Source organism: Lontra canadensis, unplaced genomic scaffold, assembly GCF_010015895.1.
Source record: "Lontra canadensis isolate GAN:19392208 unplaced genomic scaffold, GSC_riverotter_1.0 scaffold122, whole genome shotgun sequence".
NCBI classification, from domain to species: domain Eukaryota; kingdom Metazoa; phylum Chordata; class Mammalia; order Carnivora; family Mustelidae; genus Lontra; species Lontra canadensis.
Window position 1 is genome coordinate 2,872,998 of NW_022631116.1, and position 26,900 is coordinate 2,899,897.

Here is a 26,900-nt window from a genome sequence, read left to right on the forward strand (position 1 = left end):
GAAACCCGCCAGTTCTCCAAAGAACAGAATTTCCTAAAGCTTAGCCAAAAATGGAAGCCTAAAAATGCTCTGTTTTGCTCTTGCAAAATAAATTTATCAACTCTAAAAATAACTAGGACAAAGCCAAAAGATGAAAGTGACTCTGAATGGGTTTCAAAGACATGTGTGTCAAATTTTTGCAAAGACCTTCACGGTCAGATCCTTAGGACTCTTGTACCCAAGAGAATCTGTTATGGGGCAGCATGAAAGGACACACGCCCAGGAGTGAAAATGGTGAAGATCTTATCTTCATGGGTCTCTAAGCTTCATCCAGTCAGCAAGAGATCCAGTCTTCATTACCGGAAAAGGATTATAAATATAAACTGTTTATCTGATGAATTCAGCAGGTCGTAATGAATATGTTAATCTACTAACTAAATACAGTCTGAAACTTGACACGTGCACGTAGTATAGAAATACATTGCCCTTCTTTGTAAATATCTATCAAGCCTGACCGTAAACACTCATTCTAAGAGGAACTTGACTTCTATGTTAACCTAACCATCTCTCTCGATGACTTTTTAATTTAGTTCTAAAGCATAACATTTCACTGTGAGAAATTACACAGAGAGAAGTAATTACAGAGGGAAGCACAGCATACTGGGCAAGTGGTGGTTAGGGAAGTTGGCCTTCTTCTGAGCTATGCAGCGAGGTTCATCACACCCTCCCCCAAGAAAACATGAAGGGGAGGCTCTTTCTGCAAACACATGGCTGGGGACAAGAAGTTTGTTGGTTTACAAGTTACCATACGCTGATACATTTTCTTTTTAAAAGGCCCTCCTAGAGTGCCAGATTAATTCACACGCCTGAATCCTGAGAGGTCTTGCAGCCAAGAGGTATGTCTGGCTCTGGAGAGGGACCCTCCCTGCTGTCCTCCGCCCCCCCCCCCCCCGCCCCGTCCCCTCACTGACCACCTTCTGCGTGGAGGAGCACACCTGCCGCCCACACTTCGCTTCCCTCCCGAGCAAGCGGAGTGAGAATGCTGAGTGAAGCTGTGCATATGTTTGAATTTGTTTAATTAGCCAGGAATAGGAAAGCAGCGACTCTTTTGGTTTCCAAGCAGATGTGAAACTAATTTGGGAAAGAACAAGAGCCCCAGAGAGTCTGAACAATGACTCAGCCTCAGTCCCTCACAATTTCCATCACACTCGGGGACATGCCCATCAGCGCCGCTGCTGCCACCAGGATTCTGAATCTGAACGACGCCTCTCAGACCTCTGTTCTTCTTCTGGTTGTCCCACTACCACACTCCCTCTGGCCTACTGTGCGCCCCAGTCTCAGGTCCTTTCCCTCCCCTGCCAGACTCGCAGTCTCCCACCTCCCATTCGAACCCCAAGATCCTTCCACCATGCTCCCCAGTAGTCCCCGGATGTCTCTACTAGGGCCCTGCTCAGGCAGCCACCAAATCAGGGATTGCCAAATCATACATTCTTTGTTGCCGACCTGGGTCTCCCAGTGGAACTATAAAGACAGAACCTGGGGCGCCTGGGTGGCTCAGTGGGTTAAAGCCTCTGCCTTCAGCTCAGGTCATGATCCCAGGATTCTGGGATCGAGCCCCACGGTGGGCTCTCTGCTCAACAGGGAGCCTGCTTCCTCCCCCCCCCCCTGCCTGCCTCTCTACCTACTTGTGATCTCTGTCAAATAAACGAATAAAATCTTAAAAAAAAAAAAAAAAAAGACAGAACCTGCCTGAGGCCACGTGGCCCTAGGTATCTCTGAGCAATTGATTTATTTAACTCTAACTGGCTTCCTGTTGAACCTTCCAAAAAAAAAGCATTTATGTTTAAGAATATCTTGGTCAAGTCAGGTGGCTCAGTCGTTAGGCGTCTGCCTTCAGCTCAAGTCATGATCCCAGGGTCCTGGGATGGAGTCCCCCATTACATCTGGCTCCCTACTCAGCGGGAAGCCTGCTTCTCCCTCTCCTACTCCCCCTGCTTGTGTTCTCTCTCCCCCATCTCTCTCTGTGTCAAATAAATAAATAAAATCTTAAAAAAAAAAAAAAGGATATTTTGGACCAGTTTAATTCAGAAGGAGAGGGTCATTAGCTTGACTGGGAGCATGGGTCAAGACTTCTTCTCCAAGTCAGCCTTTGCATTAACAAAGCTGATCTCCAATCTCCATCAGTCTGATTCCTGTCTCATGTTTTGTTTTTGGGGTTTTTTTTTAGGATTTTATTTACTTATGAGAGAGAGAGAGAACGAGTTGGGGGAGGGACAGAGGGAGAGGGAGAAGCAGACTCCCCACCGAACAGAGCGTCAACGTGGGGCTCGATCCCAGGACCCTGAGACTAAGACCCGAGCCGAAGGCAGAGACTTAACCCACTGAGCCACCCGGAAGCCCCCTGACTCATGTTTCTTTGCTGATTTTGAGCTATATTTGTGACAGTGTGGTGGGGAAGAATGATGTCAACAGTAATTTTCCAAACCCTGAACAATCGCCTTTGATCTCTGGTCCCACGTCCCCTGGTATACAGAGGGGGCCTTCCCTAAATCCATAGTAAGTGGAAAGAAGAAATGAATACAGAAAAAAGCAGCAGTTAATGAAATGAAAACATTTTTTAGAATGGTCTAGAAGATGAAAAAAACTGAAATTAAAAACAAGAGAGAGGATGTAATTACATGTATGGACTTGTAGACTAGGCAAAACAGATAATTTTCTAGGAAAACACAGATTACCAAAATTAACTCAAGAAGAAACAGTCACACAGAGAAAAGGCAAAGGATAAGAAACGGCAATTCACAAAAGGAAAAATACTAATAAAAATGTGAAAAGATGCTTAGTCTACCTAGTATCCAACAAACATGAACTAAATCAATGTAATGTTTTAAAGCATCTCATGGACTAATATATTTGAAAGGGATAAAAAGTGTTAGCAAAAATGTGGGAAATACACACTTTCACACATTTGCGTGTATGGCTCCTGGGAGGCAGTTGGAGTGGAGATTGTAAAGAGGGCTGTTCATATTTTACTCTATTTCTATATTTGAATTTTTTAAGAATGTGTTTTTTGTTTTATACCTGAAATTGAACAGTGGAATTCCTAAATCCATATGCACAACAATTGATACCAAAGTATTTACTGTATGTTTAAGATTGGAGAACAAAGGAATTTGAAATGAGGAGATAGATTGTAAAATAGTTTATGGATCTGAAATATGGGTATAGAAAAGGAGAAACAGAAAAATAAGCAACAAAGTGCAGACTGTATATGATACCAAAAACCACACAAGCAAAAACATGAGCTCCCTGAGGACAAAAACTCTGTTCTAGTCACTGCATATCCCTCTGCCCCTTACAGAGTGCCCAGAACAGAACACTTAGTAAATGTTTGCTGAATAAATCAAAGAAAAATGGAACTAAAGAATGTCAGAAGGTACTCTGGGAATTTCGATTTCAAAAGAAGCAAATGAAACAATTCTGCTCACATATATTTCCCAAATTTGAAATGTAAAATTATTTTCACTGAAATCCTGTTATATTCTAAATGTAATCAGGAAGTTTGGAATTTAGAATTGCGCTGGTCATTTTTCTGCAGCTGACGTTCAATTAAAAGAACATGGTTCATCTTGGTTAGTCTTGTTACTACATTTTCACAATATATTGTCATCATACTCATGTGCTGGTATTTATAGTTGTTAAAATTCACAATTTTGGGGGCGCCTAGGTGGCTCAGTCAGTTGAGCGTCTGCCTTTGGCTCAGGTCATGATCCTGGGTCTGGGGATCGAGCCCCACGTAGGACTCCCTGTTTTGTGGGGAGTCTGCTTCTCCCTCTGCCCTGTACTCTCTCTCTCTCTTTCAAATAAATGAATAAGATCTTTTTTTTTAAGATTTTATTTATTTATTTGACAGACAGAGATCACAAGTAGGCAGAGAGACAGGCAGAGAGAGAGGCGGAAGCAGGCTCCCCACCAAGCAGAGAGCCCGATGTGGGACTCGATCCCAGAATCCTGGGATCATGACCTGAGCCGAAGACAGAGGCTTTAACCCACTGAGCCACCCAGGTGCCCCGAATAAGATCTTTTTTAAAAAATTCACAATTTTCACCTTTTTCTACTTTGTAGCATTATATATGTTCAGGAAAATTAACATAGCAAAGTGGATCAATGAAATGTAAAAGTCAGGTTGTGAGTGATATAAATATGACTCTTGGGGCACCTGGGTGGCTCAGTGTGTCAAGCTTCTGCCTTCAGCTCAGGTCATGATCTCAGAGTCCTGGGATTGAGCCCTGCATCGGGCTCTCTGCTCAGCAGGGAGCCTGCTTCCCCCCTCTCTCTCTCTCTGCCTGTTTCTATGCCTACTTGTGATCTCGGTGTCAAATAAATAAATAAAAATCTTAAAAAAAAAAAAAGAAAAAATATGACTCTTAACAACGATAAGACCACTACTGAACAGGAATAAGATACGAGGGGGAAAGATGCGTGCCCCGTAGGTTGAGTGGTATGCCACATTGGCACTTAAGAAAGGGGAATGCAAACAGGAGGTACATCAGCAAAGCTGAAAAACTGGACCATTCACCCATTTTCTCCTAAAGCTAGAGCATTTCACTGCTTTTATGAAGCTTTGGAAGGAGTGGCAGTAAACCACAAATGCCTTTCGTGTCATTTTCAAAGTACAATGGCTTCGTTGGTAAACCAAACGAGCTCTGCCTCAAGGGCAAAATAATGTTTCTCGGTGCAAAACCGATGCATTCGTCACCAAGGGAAAAGAACAAAACTCTTGAGGCATCGCTTAAAGTTGCTCTCTTCAGAGATAAAACACATTCAGACACACACTAATGAAACGTCTTCAGGAAGAGCCCCAAAGTTAATACACGTGTATTTTGGTCAGCAAGAACACAGATTGAGGTATTAGCAAAATTCCTCCATCAAAAAATGCACCGAACCTCAAGGAATCCCAATGGCATGCCACGGGGAAGAGGAACTGTGAGCCTACGTGTGGGCTGCCAGGTAATTTCAATTTACCATTGACTGGAACCTCTGTGGATGAATCAGTGCCTTTCACGTGTGAGGTTCATATTCAAGGGCCAAGGCATGCAGTGGAGAAGGAGCCCAGGGACCTGCCATGTAGGCAGCCAGGAAGAAAAGAGCTGCTACACAGAATAATTGCACTGGGTACCAATCTACACCATGGCTGTTTTTCTCTAGAACGCTGATGATCTAAATAATCTGATCTTCATTTGGTACTGAAAAAAGGATAAACATTTTGAATCAAACCGCAGTCACAGACAATCTGTCTTTTCAGTGTGCGGTAGGACAGGGAGTACCAGGGTTTGCTTTCCACTCTGGAATTCACTGCCTGTTAAGGCAAAAGGCATTCACATGGATATCAGAAATGAGGAACAATATAAAACTATATCTTCCTAACACTGAGAAGGCCAAAAAAGGCAATTTCTAGGATCTCAAATGACTGGCTTCCATAGTATAGGTTAAAAATCGATATTTAGGGGCACCTGGGTGGCTTAGTGGGTCAAAGCCTCTGCCTTTGGCTCAGGTCATGATCTCAGGATCCTGGGATGGAGCCCGGCATCAGGCCCTCTGCTCAGCGGGGAGCCTGTTTCCCTCTCACTCTCTGCCTGCCTCTCTGCCTACTTGTGATCTCTCTGCCAAATAAATAAATAAAATCTTAAAAAAAAAAAAAAAGAAATCGGTATTTGGAACAGCCTGAATCCTAGCCAAAATATCGTGATTTTTTTTTAACGCTAGAATGTTTTAGGATAACCTGACGTGACCAAACTATAAGTAGCTAAGTCTCCACCAGTTCGACTTCCCCAGTGGTTGACAGTTTTCGTTACAAATTGAATAAATTTTTTGTATGTTATTGCATCCTTTGAAACTACACGGAAATCTGCAAAGCAATATAAACAAGCATTTTGGGATGGCGAACTCCCTCCTGCATGAGAGACAGGAAATCAAGCTGGAAAGCAAGACAGGGAGCAAACATCAAACAACTTTACCTGCCTTTGCTGAGGTGTTTGGATGCAGTAACCCTTAGCTGGTGAGAACAATTTAAGTAAAGAAACAAAATGACCAGGTTCACATTTCGGAAAGACTGCTCTGATGTCAGTGTGGAGGAAAAATATAAGGGAGTATGACTGGAGGCAAGGAACCTGTCAACAGGCAATTTAAACACCTTTGATGAGAAACAACCATCTAAGAGAATGACAGCAAAATTCAAAGGAGGTGGAATCAAGAAGATACCTCCATGGAAATAACAGGACTTGATCACCAGTCGGATCTGGGGGAGGAAGAACGAGTATCCTGGTTTGGGCACAATTTGCTGAGATTGGGAAAACAGAAGGTTGGCCCTGTGTACTGGTTATCTACCACTGTGCAACAAGTTACCCACAAAATTTAGCAGCTTAAAACAACTAACGTTTATTACCTCCCAGTTTCTGTGGGTCAGGAATCTAGGAAATGTTCAGCTGGGTGGTTCTAGTTCAGGGTTTCTCATGAGGCTGCAGTCTGGATGTCAGCAGGGGCCGCATCATCTGAAGGCTTGACCGGGGCTGGAGTTGCATGGGGTTCACTCACATGCCTGGCAAGTAAGTGCTGGTGGTGGGCAGGAGATGTCAGTTCATTTCCCAGTGAACCCCTCTATAGGACTGCTTAAATATCCTTCTGTTATAGTGCTTGGCTTCCCCCAGATCAAATGATCCAGGAAGGAGAGCTACAAGGAGGCCACAATGTCCCTAATGACCTTGAAGTCTCACACCATCACTTCTGCCTTATTTCAAGGCACAGAAATGCCCACATCCAAGGACAGGGGAGACTGAAACTCTGCCTCTTGAAAGGAAAAGTACAAAGAATGAGTGGATAAATCTTAAAATCATTACACCACATAAGTGGATAATAAGTTCAATTCATGCTGTTGGAAATGCTCAAGACAATCAGCTGGAAGTATCCAGCAGGTAGATGAAGATACCCCAGGTCATTGCTGAATTTAGCAAGAATAAAGTTTATAGAACGACATAGTTAGAAGCAAGGTCACAGAATTAAGGAGAAAATGAAAGACAAAGGAAGTAGGGTCAGGTTACTCCTGTAAATTTCACCTGGAAAGGAAGTCAACAGTTAGCAGTCAGAGTAGGGGATTTGGGTGGACAAAGGTGACAAAGATCTTGGTAGAATCCCTTGTCCATTGACCCGGGCCAGAGGAGGGACCTCTTGACTAGAGAGAAAATGAAAAGAAGAAAGAATGGGTGCTATCTACTGTGGTCCTGTCTCTAGGGCAAATAGATAAGCAACAAACTCTCTGTTAGGAATATTAAGGGGACACCTGGAGGAACATATCTCAAACTGGTTTGATACTTAAGCCTCCCTACCTTCTCCTGTTGTAGGCAGACCCCAGCTACATCTCCCTAGCCTGTTGTAGTTTTGCCATTCTGACTTACCTACTTTCCTGTTCCCAAATCTCACATAACCCGTACTTCTCCCTGGACAGGCATTTGATCCGGCTGCCTATAGATAAAGAGTGACTTCAGCTTGTCCTCAGAATCTCTTCTATGGAAAGTACCCATCAATAGCATCGATTATTATAAAATTATTACATATTATTATTAAATCTTGGGGCCCTGCCCTGCTCCCAGTCTGTGGCCTAGTCGGACCCCTGTCTTGATCTCTAGTAGTATGGATGAGATATTAAAATACCTTTGAATCATAGTCTGTTAAATTCCTCAGTGTGGAACAGATGAAACTGTGCTAGTGCTGGTGTTTCTGTATTAGAGCTCCATTTTAGTATCTAGATTCTTTCACGCATTACCCGTCAGTTCCACTAAAACTTGTTTTAATACAATGTTCAATACAAATGTAGTTCCTTTTCCGCTTTTTATGGCCTCCACAAAATTTGACCAACAGTAAATGAACATTAAACTATGACAATTCATGGAAATGGATACACCGATACCAGCAAGTCCCTATTTTAGCAATTACCATGGTGAAAGTGTGCACAAATGGCTACTTAAAGGTGCCATTCTTTGAAACATCTTATTAGGCCCAAGATATTAAAACTAATGAAATCGTGGAGAAATTTCTTATTTTTGACATTTTAATGAAGAAGGTGGTTAAGCTGGTAATACTTTAGCTACTATTTTGAAAGCAATGACGACAGGTCAAACACTTTTCTAGGATTTTTTGTTTAAGGTGTCATATTTATTCTCAAAAAAGCCACTATGGGGCAGGTATTATTTTTTCTCCTCAGAGTAGTTGAGGAAACAGGGTCCAGGGAGGTTGCGCAATTTGCTCAAGTTCACACAACTTGTACATAGAAATCCTGCGATTTGCACAGGATCTCACCTAAGTCCAGGCTTTTTCCATTATCCCACATCACCCCTCTAATAATTGGCAACAAATTCTGAGTATAACTACCTTGGCCTCCTGCTGGATATTGCCCCCAAGCTCATACCACCATGCTTTATTTTCTCCATTAATAACTGATTGCAACCTGAAATTTTCTTATTTATTGCCTCTCTCTTCACTAAATTATGAACTCAACAAGAGCAGGTTGTCTCTTTTATTTCTCACTGATCATCAGTACCTAGGATATTATTTAGCATAGAGCCAGTGATCAATAAATATTTGTTGAATTAACAAATGAATGAAAAATTTCAAAGGAAGAAAAAGCACTAAAACAAATGCTTATATGAACATACATTTAAAAAAAAGCATTTGACAAGTTTAAGACAGAATTTAAGTTATGATTGTTTTAAAAAAATACGCAAGTGCTTATTTGGGAAATACTATGCTATATTTTTCCATGCACTATTTCAGTAAAGCAGTAAGCAAACTTGTGAGATCATAAAAACAAAGATATGTTTCTATGATTCTGAAATTGTGCCTAAAAAGTCCCTCTTTAGAAAGACAAATACCATATGATTTCACTCATATGTGGAATCTAAGAAACAATACAAATGAGCATAGAGGAAGGAAGGAAAAATAAAATAAAAACAGAGAAGGAGCCAAACCATAAGAGACTCCTAACTATAGAGAACAAACTGAGGGTTACTGGAGGTGGGGGAGGAGTCGGGTGGGGTGAGCTAAATGGTGATGGGTATTAAGGAGGGCACCTGAAATGATAATACACTATATGTTAACTAACTTGACTTTAAATTAAAAAAAAAAAAATGGGGTGCCAGGGTGGCTTAGTGGGTTAAAGCCTCTGACTTCAGCTCAGGTCATGATCCCAGAGTCCTGGGATCGAGCCCCGCATCGGGCTCTCTGCTCAGTGGGGAGCCTGCTTCCCCCTCTCTCTCTGCCTGCTTCTCTGCCTACCTGTGATCTCTCTGTCAAATAAATAAATAAAATCTTTAAAAAAAAATTTTTTTTAAAGTCCTTATGTTTACCAGCAAAATCAATTCAAAGCACGTAAATAAATGAGGTTGGGTGTGAGGGCCACTTCAGATTCTTTCTCTCTCACTCTGCCCCTCCCCCCTTGCTCTCTCTCTCTAAGAAAAAAAAAAAAAGGAAAAGAAAAAGATGAATTTTCCTATACACAAAGGATACCTGTACACCCCAGAAGAAAACCACCAATAACCCAAAACAGAAAGATGTAAAAGTAATGAAAGGACACCTAATGTGTTCAACATCACTTTTTTTTTTTTTAAGATTTTATTTATTTATTTGACAGAGAGAGATCACAAGTAGGCAGAGAGGCAGGCAGAGAGAGAGAGGGAAGCAGGCTCTCTGCCGAGCAAAGAGCCCGATGCAGGGCTCGATCCCAGGATCTAGAGATCATGACCCGAGCTGAAGGCAGAGGCTCAACCCACTGAGCCACCCAGGTGCCCCTCAACATCACTTTTAATAAAGGAAATGCAAATTAAAACTATAAATGCATTTTACCTATCAATATGACAAAAATTTAAAAACTTTGGTACACATCACCATGCTGGTGAGTGTATGTGAAAACTAGCACTCTCACTTTTTGCTAGTAGGATATATATCGATAATTTCTGTGGAGGGCAATATGGTACTGTCTACTAAATTTACAAATGCATATGTCCTTTGACAAGGCAATTCCACTCTAAGAATGTATTCTACAGTTTTATTCTTTCCAGGACTAAGAACTGGGGAGCAGGGAACAGAGGCAGAGGGGGAATGTTGTGTTTTGTTTTGTTTTTTTACCTAGATCCTCTTTTGAACATGTTGAATTTTATATATTGTTCTTTGTTATTTTATTGCAAAGTACAATTTTTAACTTGTATTCTTATAAAAGAAGACATATGTACTTAATCTCCCCTTCAGGTAAAGCCAACATAGAGAAGGAAATTCCACGTATGAAGGAAGTAGAGAATGTCCTCACTACCTGGGCAACAGATTAAAAGACTGTCTTCCAGAGACAGGAATTCACTGAACAAAATTCAGAAAGGATTACAAGAATTGATACTTCTCTAGATCTTGAGTGAGTTACAGATTTCTCTAAATTGAGTGAGAGGCGGAGGCAAGAACTATCCTCCTGAGGGCCCTGTTCCCCCCGAGGAAAGATAAGGGGCATCATGGAAAGGCTCATAAGACAATAGGAGGAGACGAAAAGGACACCATTAGAGGAAAACAGTCACACCATCACATGATGAACAAATGTTACATGAGGAAGAACAAGAAGTGAAACCAAAATGTTGGAAAAGTCAGTGAAATAGAAGACTTGCGAAAATGGAATAGAGGAAAATAAGGATGAAAGTGATTAGAAAGATGTTAAATATGGAAGATAGAGATGTGACATACAGACGATTGCTATTTCTGAAGAACACAGAAAAACTAATGGTATCGGGGGTAAAATTAAGGATGCAGTGAAGGTAAACTTCCCTGTAATTAAGTAACTCAATCCATGGAATGAAAAGCACTCATTGTATACCTGGAAAAATCAGTAAGAGTGCAATCAAGACGGGATGTGTCCAGTCAAAGTTAACTGGTGCTCAAAGGCAAAGGAATAACCTGCCAACAATGAAACAGAAGCAGATTACCCAGAAGAGGGACGCAAGTTAGACTCTACAATCTCCTCCAGTCTTCTCCACGATATCAGATGACAGAAGACAAAAGAGCAGTGCCAGTGGAGTGTTGAGTGAAAGAAGGGACTCACGAATTCTTTACCAAGTTAAAATGTCACTCATATTTAAAGGAAACAAAAAATTATTATAAAACTGGAAGGAACTCAGAGTATAGCATTCGAGAGTCCTTTAGAAAAATACGGTCATAATCCAGCCAATTAAAAGTTAAATGTAATCATGTGTTCATTAATGGAACGTTCACTGCATGAAACCATGTTGGTTCCATCCAGCAACACAGTGTGCATGGTTTTCCTGTAATAAGTCAACTCACCTCCTCCTTCCACTTGTGTCCCCTACAGTCCACTCTCAACATGGCAGATGCAATGACCATGTAACACCTTCAACTGAGCCCTCCAGTGGCTCCCCATCTTACACAGGGTGAAGTGCAGTCTGTGCACTGGTCTACGAGGCACGCCCACATGTCCTCCTGACCCCTGCAACTGTGTCTCCCGCCCTGCCCTGGAGCTCCCAGCATCCTCGCTGCCCCCAAACAATGGGCATACTCCCCCTCAGGGTGTTTGCTCCAGCGGCTTCCTCCCCTCGGTATGATTTAACTAACTCCTTTTCTCACTTTGGGCTTTGCTCAAATGTCATCTCTTGGTAGGACCCTCCATGACCAGCCTATTTAAAATTCTAACCCATCCCCCCTGGCACCCTGGATCTCACTTATCCTATTTTGTTTTTATCTCCACAGTTCAGCATTTATTCTCTTCTAATATACAATTTCATTTACTCATTTATTAGGTTTATTGTTTGCTACCCTTAATTGTACATCCACTCCAGAGGCTAGGGATTTGTTTTTGTTTTGTTTTTTTTTCTTTCACTCATATAGTCCAAGCACTTAGAACAACACGTGGTTTGGGATATTCCATATAAACAAAATCAGCAGTAGCACTGAATCAGTTAAGCAAAGAGCTATTTCTAAATATCATAAAGTCTATCGGCTGTAGCAACTTCTTTCTAGATATGCCTTCTGAGGCAAGGGGAACAAAAGCAAAAATAAACTATTGCTACATCAAAATCAAAAGCTTCTGCAGAGTGACGGAAACAATCAACAAAACTAAAAGTCGACCCCCGGAATGGGAGAAGATATTTGTGAATGACATATCCAATAAAGGGTTAGGTTCCAAAATATGTAAAGAATTTATAAAACTCAACACCCAAAAACCAAATAACACAAAAAAATGGGCAGAAGACATGAATGGACATTTTTCCAAAGAAAACCTATCGATGGCCAATAGACACAGAAAAGATACTCAACATTGCTGATCATGAGGGAAATGCAAATCAAAACTATAATGAGAGATCACCTTACACCTATCCGAATGGCTATAAAATCAACAACACAAGAAACTACGGGTGTTGGCAAGGATGTGGAGAAAAAGGAACCTTCTTGCATTGTTAGTGCAAATGCAAACTAGTGCAGCCACTATGGAAAATCATGGAGGCTTGTCAAAAAGTTAAAAATAGAATTACCCTGGGTGCCTAGGTGGCTCATCGGGTTAAGCCTCTGCCTTCAGCTCAGGTCATGATCTCAGGATCCTGAGATGGAGCCCTGCATTGGGCTCTCTGCTCCGCAAGAAGCCTGTTTCCGCGTGCCTCTCTGCCTACTTGTGATCTCTGTCTGTCAAATAAATAAAAATAAAATCTTAAAAAAAAAAAAAAAAGAATTACCCTACAATCCAGGAATTACACTACTAGATATTTACCCAAAGAATACAAAAATACTAATTTAAAGGGATACGTGCACCCCAATGTTTATATTATGTTATATATGTTATAGCAGCAGCATCTACAATAGTCAAATTATGGAAACAGCCCACCTGTCCATCAACTGATGAACAGATAAAAAAGTTGTTATATATGAATATTACTTGGCCATAAAGAAGAATGAAATCTTCTCATTTGCAAGGACATGGATGGAGCTAGAGAGTATTATGCTAAGCAAAATAAGTCAGGACAGAAAGACAAATGCCATGTGATTTCACTCATGTGGGATTTAAGAAACAAAACAAATGAGCAAAGAAAAAAAAAAAGAGAGGCAAGCCAAGAAACACTCTTAACTACAGAGAACACTGTGATGGTTACCGGAGAGGAAGTGGGTGGGGGGGACGGGTTAAATAGGTGATGGGGATTAAGGAGTACCCTTGCTGTGATGAGCCCTGGGGGTTACGTGGAAGTGTGGAATCACTGTATTATACACCTGACTCTAATATTACACTGTATGTTAACTGACTGGAATTTAAATACAAACTTTATTGTGTATTTAACTTTACTTATGATATGTATACACACACACACACACACACACACATATATGTATATATAGACATAATTCAGTTTAAAAATCTTTTGACCACATATTAACTATGACTACAAAACTAAATACAATTTTAAGAAATTTAGAAAGAAAAGCTAACAATGTAAAACAGTATTTCAACAATAACAAAAATTCCCAAAGGGTCATGAAAATCAAAGATTTTTTTTTTAATTTTATTTATTTATTTGACACAGAGAGAGAGATCACAAGTAGGCAGAGCAGCAGGCAGGGAGGGGGGAAGCAGGATACCTGCCGAGCAGAGAGCCCTATGTGGGGCTCGATCCCAGGACCCTGAGATCACAACCCGAGCAGAAGGGCTCAACCCACTGAGCCACCCAGGCATCCCCAAAAGTCGAAGATTGAGGAAAATGTCAATTGTTTAGTGTTTTCAGAAAAGAATGTTGAAACATGTATTCCTCAAGTTGATAAACTGAGAAGGGTGTTTGAAGCATATTGTTTAAAGGCATAAAGGTAACAAACAGGAATTATAAACTTATCAGCATATCTTCCAATTAAGAGAGGGAAGAGAAAAACTAGATCATGTAGCATTTGATATAAATCAGCTTCTAACTGAAAATGGGTGAGTAGGAGTTATTTTGCTTCACCCTCCTCTCTGTGACCTTCAAACCAAACAAGACTAATGCTACATAGAGAAGAAAGGCATTATCTCGGATAAAACAGGAAAACCACCATGGTCCTAAACCACAAACTGCGGGCACACCTGCCCAATTCTGCCAAGCCTGGATGGAGCTGAGGGACAGGCTCAAAGTTGAGAGGTGCCAACTTAAACATCCTGCAGGATACTGATGACCCTGGAAGGTGGGGGAGCATCTCAAAGGACACCTCCAGTGCCCACTCCTACGGTCACCATATCTGAGCGATGTACCACACTGGGAGGGGGCAGGAAGCAAGCACAACCATGTTCCCCATGGGAGGGAGACTAAGGGAGAAACGTGACAACCAGCCATTATTACTGTCTGTAACCCTATGAACTCAAATCTAACCAAGGAAAGCTCCCTTCCAGGACACAGGCACTCATTGAGAAAAATTGCTGGAGGTACACTCCGAGTTGAAAAGGACAAGGAAAGGGAAGAACCAGATAAAAGAAGGGGAGGAAAACAGAGCCTGTACATCTCACTAAGCTCAAGGCCGCGGATCAGAACACCTTGTCAGAACAACAGGAGAGAGAACTCCAGAGGCTCAAAGCTGGGAAAATTATCCTGCCCCACCCCTTCCATTTGACTTAACTGAGAGCAACAGAAAGGAAATATGTAAAATTCTGCATTAGGGTATGATAAGAAACAAGAAAATATTGAGCAGACCAATGCCCCTACAGATAGTGAAGGCATGCTAGAGAGACAGGCTCATGCAACAGATGAAAACTAGAATGGTATTTCTGAATAAACTGAAAGACATGAACCTACATGTTGCAAAGAAAGGTCCACGGTGTACCTGGAAAAGTCAACTCAGAATGGCCAACACTGAAACATACCTAGTGAAACAATTAAAGACTTTTTTAAAGTCCTTTGAGCACCCAGGCAAAATCACCAAGTCATTTATAAGGGGGAAAACTGTCATTGGACTTTGAGAGCAGGCAGCAAAGTAACATACTAACAAACTGAAGATTCTCAAGGAGGAAAACGTTAAGACAAGGATTTTATAACCAACCAAACAGACTCTCAAAAATAAAGATCATAGATGAATAGTTTTGAACATAGAAGAACTCAGGGAAAACCATCCCTGTGGATGCTGCCTGGGGAATCTCCTAGACAACAAATATGAACCAAACCAAATATCTGGAGAGGCTTCATCAGGAGAATTGGTAGTAAGCAGTAAGTATATACTTACCCAGAAAACTACGGCAAAATGATCAAATAAGAACAGTTATGTAATGGGGCACCTGTGTGGCTCAGTGGGTTAAAGCCTCTGCCTTTGGCTCAGGTTGTGGTCCCGGGGTCCTGGGATCGAGCCCCGCATCGGCCTCTTTGCTCAGTAGAGAGCCTGCTTCCCTTCCTCTCTCTCTGCCTGCCTCTCTGCCTGCTTGTGATCTCTGTCTGTCAAATAAATAAATAAAATCTTTAAAAATAAAAAAAGAAATGGTTATATACTTTGCCAATGTAGATTCAGCATATCTATCAAAAAGTACTAGATGAAAATCTACAGCTATAGAGTGGAAAACACCTTTGACACATGGCATGAAATCCAAAGCCATAAAAAGAAGGTTTATAATTTTACTACATAGAAATTTTAAACTTTTATATGATCTAAAACACCATAAGCAAATTCAAAGGACAAGCAACAAACCACATAAAAATATGTGCAACAATGCTCATATCATATTGAAATATAAAGCATTTTTTAAATCAATAATGAGTTTAAAAATGAGAAAAAAAACACTATAAATTATAAATATATGTGAAAGGGTGTTCACACTGATTAGTAATTTTAGAATACACAGTAAAATAATGACCTATATTTGTCAGGCTGGCAAACATGGATAATACCAAATGTCAACAAGGGTGTAGCATACATTATGTGTAAGAAATTATGTTGGATGCTACAGATACCAATATAAGTAACATAGAAACAGTGTTCCAGTTTGCAAAGAACTTATATTTTTAAGGGTGTATAAGTGGAAGGGGGAAATTTTTTAAATGAGTACATAATTTTTAAACGAAGTTCTGATGTGCTACAAAGGAGAAATACAGGGTGCTTTGAGGAGGACCTGATGTTATTTGGGCAGAGTTATTCTCAGCCACTGTAAACTGATCAACTCTTTAGGAAAATTGGCAAAATGTTAGATATCCACAATGTTTGTCTAAATAATTCTACTCCTAAAAAAAAAAATTAAAAAAAAAAATAATTCTACTCCTATTTAGGAGTAGTCTATTCTACTCTCTATTTAGAGAGTCTACCAAAACACCGGGCAGATATATATACAAAATGATGCTTACAGCAACATTGTTTATAACAGAAAAAAGAAATAATTCAAATCTTTATTAGAGGATACTGACTAAAAGAGGGTACATCCAACAGAATTCAGCCATCAGAAAGAATGATTTTTCACCCAAAATAATAACATATGTAGGAATAAACCTAACCAAAGAGGTGAAAGACCTGTACTCTGAAAACACTGATCAAAGAAATTAAAGATGACACAAAGAAATGAAGAGACATTCCATGCTCACGGAATAGAAGAAAAAATATTGTTTAAATGTCTATGCTACCCAAAACACTCTACATATTCAATGCAATTCCTATCAAAATACCAACAGCATTTTTATAGAACTAGAACAAACGATCCTAAAATTTGTATGGAACCATAAAAGACCCTGAATAGCCAAAGCAATCTTGAAAAAAGAGGAGCAAAGCTGGAAGCATCACAACTTTAGACTTCAAGTTATATTACAAAGTTATAGTAATCAAAACAGTATGGTGCTGGCACAAAAAAATAGATACACAGATCAAGAGAACAGAATAGAAAACCCCAAAATGGACCCACAACTATACAGTCAATTTTTCACAAAGCAGGAAAGAATACCCAATGGGAAGAAGTCTCTTCAACAAATGATTTTGGGAAAACTGGACAGCAACAGGCAAAAGAATTAAACTGAACCACTTTCTTAAACTATATATGTAAATAAATTAAAAATGAATTAAAGACCTAAGTGTGAAACCTGAAACCCTAAAAATCCTAGAAAAGAGAACAGGCAGTAATTTCTGACATGGCCATAGCAACTTTTTTCTACATAAATCCCCTGAGGCAAGGGAAACAAAAGCAAAAACAAACTATTGGGACTACATCAAAATAAAAAGTTTCTGTACAGTGAAGAAAACAATCAATGAAACTAAAAGTCAACCTATAGAATGGGATAAGGTATTTGCAAATGACATATCTGAAAAAGGGTTAGTATCCAAAACATATGAAGAAGTTATAAAACTCAACACCAAAACCCTTCAAATAACCCAATTTAAAAATGGGCAGAACTAATATAACACTGTATGTTAACTAACTGGAATTAAAATAAAAACCTTTAAAAAATGGGTAGGACATACAAACAGACATTTATCCAAAGAAGATATACAGATGGCCAACAGACAAATGAAAAAATGTTCATCAACCTTACCATCAGGGAAACACAAATTAAAAACTGCACTGAACTATCATCTCACACCAGTCAGAATGGCTAAAATCAACAGCACAAGATACAACAGGTGTTGGCGAGGATGTGGAGAGAAAGGAACCCTCGAGCCCTGTTGGTATGAATGTGAACTGATGGAGTCACTGTGGAAAAGAGTATGGAGGTTCCTCAAAAAGTTAAAAACAGAACTACCCTATGATCCAGCAATTGCACTACTAGATATTTACCCAAAGAATACAAAAATATTTTTCAATGATTCAAAGGGATACATGCACTCCAATGTTTATAGAAGCATTATCTACAATAGCTAAATTAGGAAACAGCCCAAGTGTCCATTGACTAAGGAATGGATAAAGAAGTTGTGGTATATATAATGGAATACTACTCAGTCATAAAAAAGAGTGAAAGCTTATCATTTGCAATGGAGTTTAATGTGGAATTTAAGAAACAAAACAAAGAAGCAAAAGGGAATAAAAGGAGAGAGGGGCAAGCCAAGAAACAGACTCTTCACTATAAAGAACAAAATGATGGTTACCAGAGAGAAGGTGGGTGGGGAGATGGGTTAAATAGATAATTGGGATTAAGGAGCACATTTGTAATGAGCACCCAGGTAATGGAAGTCTTTAATCACTATATTGTTGTACACCTGAAATGGATATTACACTCTATGTTAACTAACTGGAGTTTCTTTCTTTTTTTTTTTTTAAGATTTATTTACTTATTTATTTGAGAAGGAGAGAGAGAGAGAGATCACAAACATGGGGGGAAGGGTATTGGGAGAAGCAGACTCCTCACTGAGCCAGAAGCCTGATGTGGAACCCAATCGCAGGACCCCAGGATCACAACCTGAACCAAAGACAGATGTGTAAATGACTGAACCACCCAGGTGCCCCTACTGGAATTTAAATTAAAACTTAAAAGAAAGAATACAGGATTTAGGTTGACCAAATCCAAGTCAGATTCCTTGTGTGATTTCAAATATACTATACAATTTTTCTGAATCTATGTTTCCTAAACTACAAAACAAGGATAATTGTTATAAGACTTAATTTGATTATTGTGGATAAAGTGGTTAGTTCAGTGTTCAGAATCTAAAAGAACTCATTAAATTGTAGACATTAAAAATAAAAGTAAAAAAATTAAAGCAAAAAATTTTTAAAGGAATGATATAGATGTCTACATATTGACATACAAAGATGTGCATTATGTGAAAACAAAACCAAGTACAAGATTGTGTTAGTATGAGCAGATTTCTAAAAACAAATATATATTATATATTCTGCATATACAGAAAATATCTGGAAGAAAAGAAACAAAACATTTGGGAGAGTATTGAGATATACTGAGATAATATATTGAGACAATATAACTTTTACCAAGTTATACATCTATATTGTTTACAATTCTCATGCCAAGCGAGAATTACTTCTTGAAAAAAAAATTAAATTCAAAAAAACAAAACATTTCTTTAAACTGATCAGTGCAAAGGAGCCTCAACTTTTCTTGTATTTTGATATTTAAGATGCACACAAACACATGGAATACCTCTAACTTTACCAATGGTGAAGAAACAAAGTTTTCTTCCTAATCATTAAAAACAATACACACAGGGCGCCTGGGTGGCTCAGTGGGTTAAAGCCTCTGCCTTTGACTCAGGTCATGAACCCAGGGTCCTGGGATTGAGCCCTGCATCGGGCTCTCTGCTCAGCAGGGAGCCTGCTTCCTTCTCTCTCTCTGCCTGCCTCCCCGCCTACTTGTGATCTCTGTCTGTCAAACAAATAAAATCTTTAAAAACAAACAAAACACACACACACACACACACACACACACACACACACACACCCTTTACTTAATATATATGGTGTTTAATATTATAGTCTTTCCTGGGACACCTGGGTGGCTCAGTTGGTTAGGCGGCTGCCTTTGGCTCAGGTCATGATCCCGGGGTCCTGAGATTGAGCCCCGCATCGGGCTCCCTGTTCCGTGGAGAGCCTGCTTCTCCCTCTCCCTCTGCCTGCTGCTCTGCCTACTTGTGCTCCCTCTCTATCTCTCTGTCAAATACATAAATAAATAAATCTTTTAAAAAAATATTGTAGCCTTTCCTTTTAGGTTCTGTTCCTTACATTCAAAATGCAAGTTATAAATAAATTCACCTTATCTGTGCCTTCTGCCAAAGTAAACTGAAACAACTAAAACTTTCAGTCCCATTATCACTATAGTCTAAAAGCTTGACTCAGGCTGCAACCCCCTTTCATTTGGAACTCTTGTTAAAATGCCATACTACAACTCCTCTGAATAAAAACAAACCCTAGAATATGACATTAGGCTTCCTTTGTTGCTACTTATAGTGACTAAGTTCTGTGCTTATAATACAGATTTCATTTAATTACTACATATCAAAGGATTTTATATGGTTTCTCTCATTACATCTTAATTCAATTTGTTTAGGATACTGTCACACACTTCCAGGTGAGAATGAGGAAAAGAGATTGAGCAACTGACTTAAAAGTAATAAAGCAATATAGCAGGAATGTCAGTCGGGGAAAAAAAAAACAGCTTAGGTCTCCTATATAAAGGCTGAATACCAGTTGTACACTATTCATCTCTAGGGCAAGCTATAAAGCTTTGAAAGTCACCTTCAACAATCATTCAACATGAGTCATGTCCCACTGCCTTACTATTACCTAGTAGAACAGCCTCAGATCTTGTTATAGCCTTTTTAGTATGCTGAAGCCAATAAAACACTCACCATTCAGCAAGAGAAACTAGTTCTGAAACATTTAATAATTTGCCCACAGCCAATGAACGTTCTCACTGCAACTTCCTTCCACATCATTTACTATTTCTCTGCGTAGTCAGAAAATTAGAAAAATATTTTAATTATAAGATGAACAGTTTACGAATTTAGTTAGCAAAATTTAAGTCCAAATATTTATTAGGTGCCTTTTTGTTGTTGTTGTTGTTGTTGTTGTTGTTGTTGTTGTTATTGTTGTTCCAGAAACTGTGCTAACCACTATGAATATAAAAATTGCAAAGACACTCGCCTGACCCCCAAGAAATCCAGGCTTGTCAGGGAGACATAGCTCACAAATCACTATCATACTAAAATTCTACTTCCCTAACTTTGAATGAAGACCAAAATCACCAAGAAAATAGGTGCAGTTAGGACTATGAATTACTACTTTAATCCAGTACATTATCTTCCCACTCTTTTCCCTTAGAATTTATGTGTATTTCTAAATATCATTCCTACTAAAAGAAAGCAGGGATCCTTGGAGAAACAACTGGTTCCGATGTGAAGCATGGAATTAATGAGATGAAATTGGGATATCTTGTGGTGCCTAGAAATCAAGGAGATGCCCAAAGACTAATGGGACTATGTTAAATGGACAATGGGAATGAACCTGAAGGAGCCCAATTTGACTCATTAGGGATAATCCCAGCAAAATAAAAAAATAATGACATTAATGAATTAGAAAACACTAATTAAAATATTGATACTAAAAGAAGAAGAAAAGCACAGAACTTTACAGAATAATAGAGATAATAAATAAAGGAAATGACAGTCTGGGGGGAATCACCATTTTGTACATCTTATATAGTCACCAAAACATGCTAAAATCATTGAGTAGAAGGTTGCTGGGGAAGATATTCACAAAGCTTCACTCCACAAATTATCAATGACAAAAAGGAAGACAAGAGTGATCAAGCTTACCATGACTACCTGGTGGGGGAACTTGACACTACATGCCTTCTAAGGTGATGTGATGAGACACAACATATCACCTAGGTAGCCTTCTTGTTGAAACTGTTTGATAAATTAGACAAATTCAGAATGTGGGATACTTTATTGGACAACTTGCCTCTTAAAAGAAAATTCATCTTCATAAAAAATTTATTTTCATAAAAAGTAAAACTAACATTAAAAAAAAAAGTGCAGCCGGCCCCACGGTGGGGCCAAGCGTCGCTCTCTTGCCTAAAAAGAAAAAAAAAAAAAGTGCAGAGTTAAGCCTCTGGGAAATGGAATAGATGTACTTTTCCCTATTCTTTCTACAAGCACAACTAAAATCCCTAGACATGAGATGGAAAATTAATATAAGAAGGTTCTGAAAGGTGGAAAGGAAAAGACAAACTGTTTAAGGAACTTGGGACTCAGGAACAACATAGTGGCAAGTTGCTTGAGTTTTCTTTTTGCCTCATATATACCAGATTGAGAGGTGAAGAAGTGGTCAACCTGGAAATACTACAGGGCACAAACATAAAAAGCCTGCTGTCAAAGGACCAGGAAAGGACATTCAGACAATAAATGCTCTGCTCCAGTCAGAAGAAATAACATGAATATAAAACAGTAGAAATCAAAAGAACAGAGCTTCAAACACCTATGAGATTATAATAAGAGATCTAACACTTGAGTCAACAAGGTCCAGGAAAGAGACAAAGATGGAGGAAGTCTGGAAAAGTAGTAGAAAAAAAAATAGCTGAAAACTTTCTGAATTCACAAAAGATTAATGTACAGATTCAAAAAGCTGAACTCCAAACTGAGAATCCCAAAGAAATCTACATCAAAACACGCCATAGTCAAAATTCTAAAAAACAAAAAAACTTGAAAGCTGTGAGAGAAATGACATTTTCCTATTGGGAAAACAATTCAAATGGCAGCAGATTCCTCACCAGAAACCATGTGGCCAGAGGAAGTAATACATTTTTTAGGTGTTGAAAGAAAAGAACTGTCAACCCAGCATCCTGTATCCAGAGAAAATATTCCTTATGAATCAAAGGGAAATCAAAATATTCTCAGATAAAAGAAAATAAGAGAGTTTGTTGCTAGCAGACTTATCCCAAAAGAACAGCTAAAGGAAGTTCTCTCAACAGAAAGGAAATGATAAAAGAAGGAATCTAGGAACATCAAGAATAATAAAAATGAATGTAATTATAATACTATTTCTGTCTCCTCTTAAGACTTCTAAATTATGTTTGATGGTTGAAACAAAAATTATAATCCTGTCTGATGTGGTTCTGAATGTAGGTAGAAAATTATAAGTGAGGAGACTAAAGAGAGGTAAGATTTCTGCACTTCACTCCAAGTGGTAAAATATCCATGCCAGCAGACTGTGATAAATAATATGTATAATGTAATACTTATAGGGCCACTAATAATATGTAAAAAGCTACAATCAAAACAATTTAGAGGGGTGCCTGGGTGGCTCAGTGGGTTAAAGCCTCTGCCTTCAGCTCAGGTCTTGATCTCAGGGTCTGGGATCAAGCCCTGCATCGGGATCTCTGATCAGCAGGGAGCCTGCTTCCCCCCCCTCTCTCTCTGCCTGCCTCTCTGCCTACATGTAATCTCTGTCAAATAAATAAAAATCTTTTTTAAAAAATTAGAAAGATCAAAATAGGATTCTAAAAAACTGTTTAAGATAATCCACAGGAAGAGGGAGAAAAGAGGAAAAAATATCTGAAGAAATAATGGCTGAAAACTTCCCAAAATTATTGGAAAACAATAACCTCTACATTAGGGAAGCTCAGTGAACTGCAAGCAGGATAAACTCAAATCGATCCACAAACAGGCACATTCTAGCAGAAATGCTAAAAATCAAAAAACAAGGAGAAAAATCTTGAAAGCAGGAAGAGAAAAACAACTTAGCATTTACAACAGAACCATAATAAGACTAACAGTTGACTTCTCATCAGAAACAATGAAAGCCAGAAGGCAATGGGATAGCATATTCAAAGTACTCAAAGGAAACAAAACAAAACTATCAGCCAGGAATCCTATAGCCAGCAAAGTTATCTTTTTTTTTTTTTAAGATTTTATTTATTTATTTGACAGAGATCACAAGTAGGCAGAGAGGCAAGCAGAGAGAGAGAGAGGAGGAAGCAGGCTCCCCGCCGAGCATAGAGCCCTATGCGGGGCTCGATCCCAGGAGTCTGGGATCATGACCCGAGCCAAAGGCAGAGGCTTCAACCCACTGAGCCACCCAGGCACCCCAGCAAAGTTATCTTTCAAAGTGAAGGTGAAAAGGGTATATGCCCATAAGAAAGGAAAACATGATTTGAAGTGATATTTGTATATTCGTGTTCATAGCAACATTATTCACAATCCCCTAAAAGTGCAAGCAACTCAATGTCAGATGAATGGATGAACAAAATGTAATGTATACATAAGTGTAATGTTATTCAGACTTAAAAAGAAAGGAAAGGAAAGTCACATGCTACAATATGAAAACAGTATGTAAGGTGAAATAAGCTAAATACAAAAGGACAAATACTGTATAATATACTTTATAGGGAGTAACTAGAGTGGTGGTTGCCAGGGGCTGGGGGAGGTGAGGATGGAGAGTTAGTGTTTAATGGGTATAGAATTTCAGTTTTTCATGATGGAGAATTCTGGAGACTGATAATGGTGTCCATACAACATTGTTAACATACTTAATATCACTAAACTGTGCACCTAAAAATGGATACAGTGGTAAATTTTGTTATGTGTATTTCACTGCAATAAAAACAATTGGGGGAAAAATGAAAGTGATATAAAGACTTTCCCAAATAAACAAAAAACTGAGAGAATTTGTTGCTAGTATACCCGCCTTACAAGAAATAACTGATTAAGTTCTTCTCAGTGAAAGCACATGAGCCCAAAAGGTAATTCAAATCCACACACACACACAAATCAAAGAGCACATAAAGGTAGTTAAGTAATTATAAATAAGAGCAAAAATGTATGTTATTCTCCTTTCTTCTCTGGATTTAAAAAACAATTATATAGGTGTGCATGGGTGGCTCAGATGGTTAAGCATCTGCCTTCAGCTCAGGTCATGATCTCCAGGTCCTGGGATTGAACCCCATGTCGTCGGGCTCCCAGATCAGTGGGGAGTTTGCTTCTCCCTTTCCCCCTCTCTCTCTCCTTTCTTGTGCAGTCTTTCTCTATCTCTCAAATAAATAAATAAAATCTTAAGCAATTATATAAAATATGATCCATAGAGTATATTGTTGGACTTATAATGTATAGAAATATATGTGCAATATATCTACCAACAATTGAACAAAACAGACGGATTGGAGTAAAGCTATACTGAGTTAAGGAAGTTACTACAGTTGGCTAAGGTAATAATTATAACAACGTATGGTTAGGTTTGTAATATTAACAGGCATAATATGGTAACAATAATATAACAAAAAGTAAAAAAAGAGAATAGAGCTATATAGAAGTAACATTTCTGTATCTCACTGGAATTAAGTATAAATCTGAAGTAGATTCTGATAAGTTATCAGAATATAATGAAAAGAGATAAAGTTTAAAAAGTCATTAAAGAAAATAAAAGGTCTGTATTTATTTCCTAGAGCCGCAGTAACAGATAACCACAAATAGAGTTGCTTAAAACAACAGAATTGTATTCTTTCCCTCTTCTAGAGGGAATAAAATAAATTTTATTTTAAAATTTAAAATAAATTTTAAAAGTTTAAATATAAACTTTATTTTTTATAAATAAAAAGGATAAAAGTCTGAAATCAAGGTGTCAGCAGGACATGTTCTCTCTGAAGTTTCTCAGAAAGGGTCCTTCCTTGCCTCTTCCAGCTTCTTGTGGTTCCCAGTTATCATACACAATCTTGGCTTATACTTGTATCTCTGCCTCTGTCTTCACATGGCCTTCTTTCTGTGTATCTCTGCATATACTTTTCTTACAGTGACTTTAATCATTGCATTTAGGGACCACCCTAATTAATCCAGGATGATTCATCTCAAGATATCCAACCTACCAGTCAACCCACTAAAATATTAACACTAGAAAGCACTCATTTAATGCAAAAGAAAGCAGTGAGAGGAGTAACAGAGGAACAAAAAAAGATAAGACACATAGAAAACCAAAAGTAAAATGGCAAATATAAATCTAATATTACTAAATGTGAATGGATTACACATTCCAATAAAAGGGCACAGTTTGTCAGACTGGATAAATAAACACATGATCTGGCCATATGCTATCCAGGAAGTATAATTTAGATACAAAATAGAAATGGATTGAAATAAATGAATGAAAAAAATGTATCATGCAAATAGCAACCACAAGAGAGTTCGGGTGCCTATAGCATTATCAGATGTAATAGACTTTGAAATAAAAATTTTACTAGGACGCCTGGGTGGCTCAGTTGGTTAATTGATTGCCTTCGGCTCAGGTCATGATCTTGGAGTCCTGGAATCAAGTCCCACATTAGACTCCCTGCTTTGTGGGGAGTCTGCTTCTCCTGCTGACCTCTCTCCTCTCATGCTCTCTCTCTCATTCTCTCTCTATCAAATAAATAAAATCTTTAAAAAAAAAAATTTACTAGAAAGGGGCACCTGGGTGGCTCAATCTGTTGAGCATCTGCCTTCAGTCCAGGTCATGAATTAGAGTCCTGGGATCGAGCCCCATGTCAGACTCCTGGCTTGGTGGAGAGTCTGCTTCTCCCTCTGCCTTCTGCTCCCCCTGCTTGTGCTCTCTTTCTCTCTCTCTCTCACTCTTGCTCTATCTCAAATGGACAAATAAAATCTTTTTTAAAAATGCTACTAGAGGGTGCCTGGGTGGCTCAGTGGGTTAAGCCTCTGCCTTCAGCTCAGGTCATGATTGAGTCCCGCACGGATTGAGTCCCGCACGGGCTCTCTGCTTGGCAGGGAGCCTGCTTCCTCCTCTCTCTCTCTGCCTGCCTCTCTGCCTACTTGTGATCTCGCTCTGTCAAATAAATAAATAAAATCTTTAAGAAAGGGGCGCCTGGGTGGCTCAGTCGTTAAGCGTCTGCCTTCGGCTCAGGTCCTGATCCCAGGGTCCTGGGATCGAGCCCCACATCAGGCTCTCTGCTCAGTGGGGAGCCTGCTTCCTCCTGCCTCTCTGCCTACTTGTGATCTCTGTCTATCAAATAAATAAATAAAATCTTTAAAAAAAAATCTTTAAGAAAAAAGTTACTAGAGATAAGGACATCGTGATAAAAGGGTCATGTCATCAGAAGATATAACAAGTATATATGCACTTAATAATAGAGCACCAAAATACATAAAGCAAAAAGTGACAGAAATGAAGGGAGAAAGGACAATTCAACAGTAGTAGCTAAAGACTTTAATACCCACTTTCTATAATAGACAGAACTATACAGAATCTCAACAAGGAAATAGATCTGAAAAATACTCTAGGCCAGTCAGAACACTAGATCTGTAGATCATGCAACCCAACACAGCAGTATATACATTCTTCTCAAGTGCACATAGAACATTCTCAAGAACACACCATGTGCCTGGCCATAAAACAAACCTCAATCAATTTAAAGGGACAAAAATAATGCAAAGAACGTTGTCTAACCAAAATGGGATATAATTAGAAATCAACAGCAGAAAAA

At 39.0% G+C, this 26,900-nt stretch overlaps 1 long non-coding RNA gene across 1 annotated transcript; it reads left to right on the forward strand.

Annotated features, from left to right (window-relative positions):
- The first annotated feature begins 1,712 nt into the window (after nucleotides 1-1,712).
- LOC116857304 lies at nucleotides 1,713-25,690 on the forward strand. Its single transcript, XR_004380733.1, has 3 exons — nucleotides 1,713-1,820; nucleotides 18,080-18,083; nucleotides 25,665-25,690. It is a non-coding gene; the product is annotated as an uncharacterized LOC116857304 (long non-coding RNA).
- Nucleotides 25,691-26,900: the final 1,210 nt, after the last annotated feature.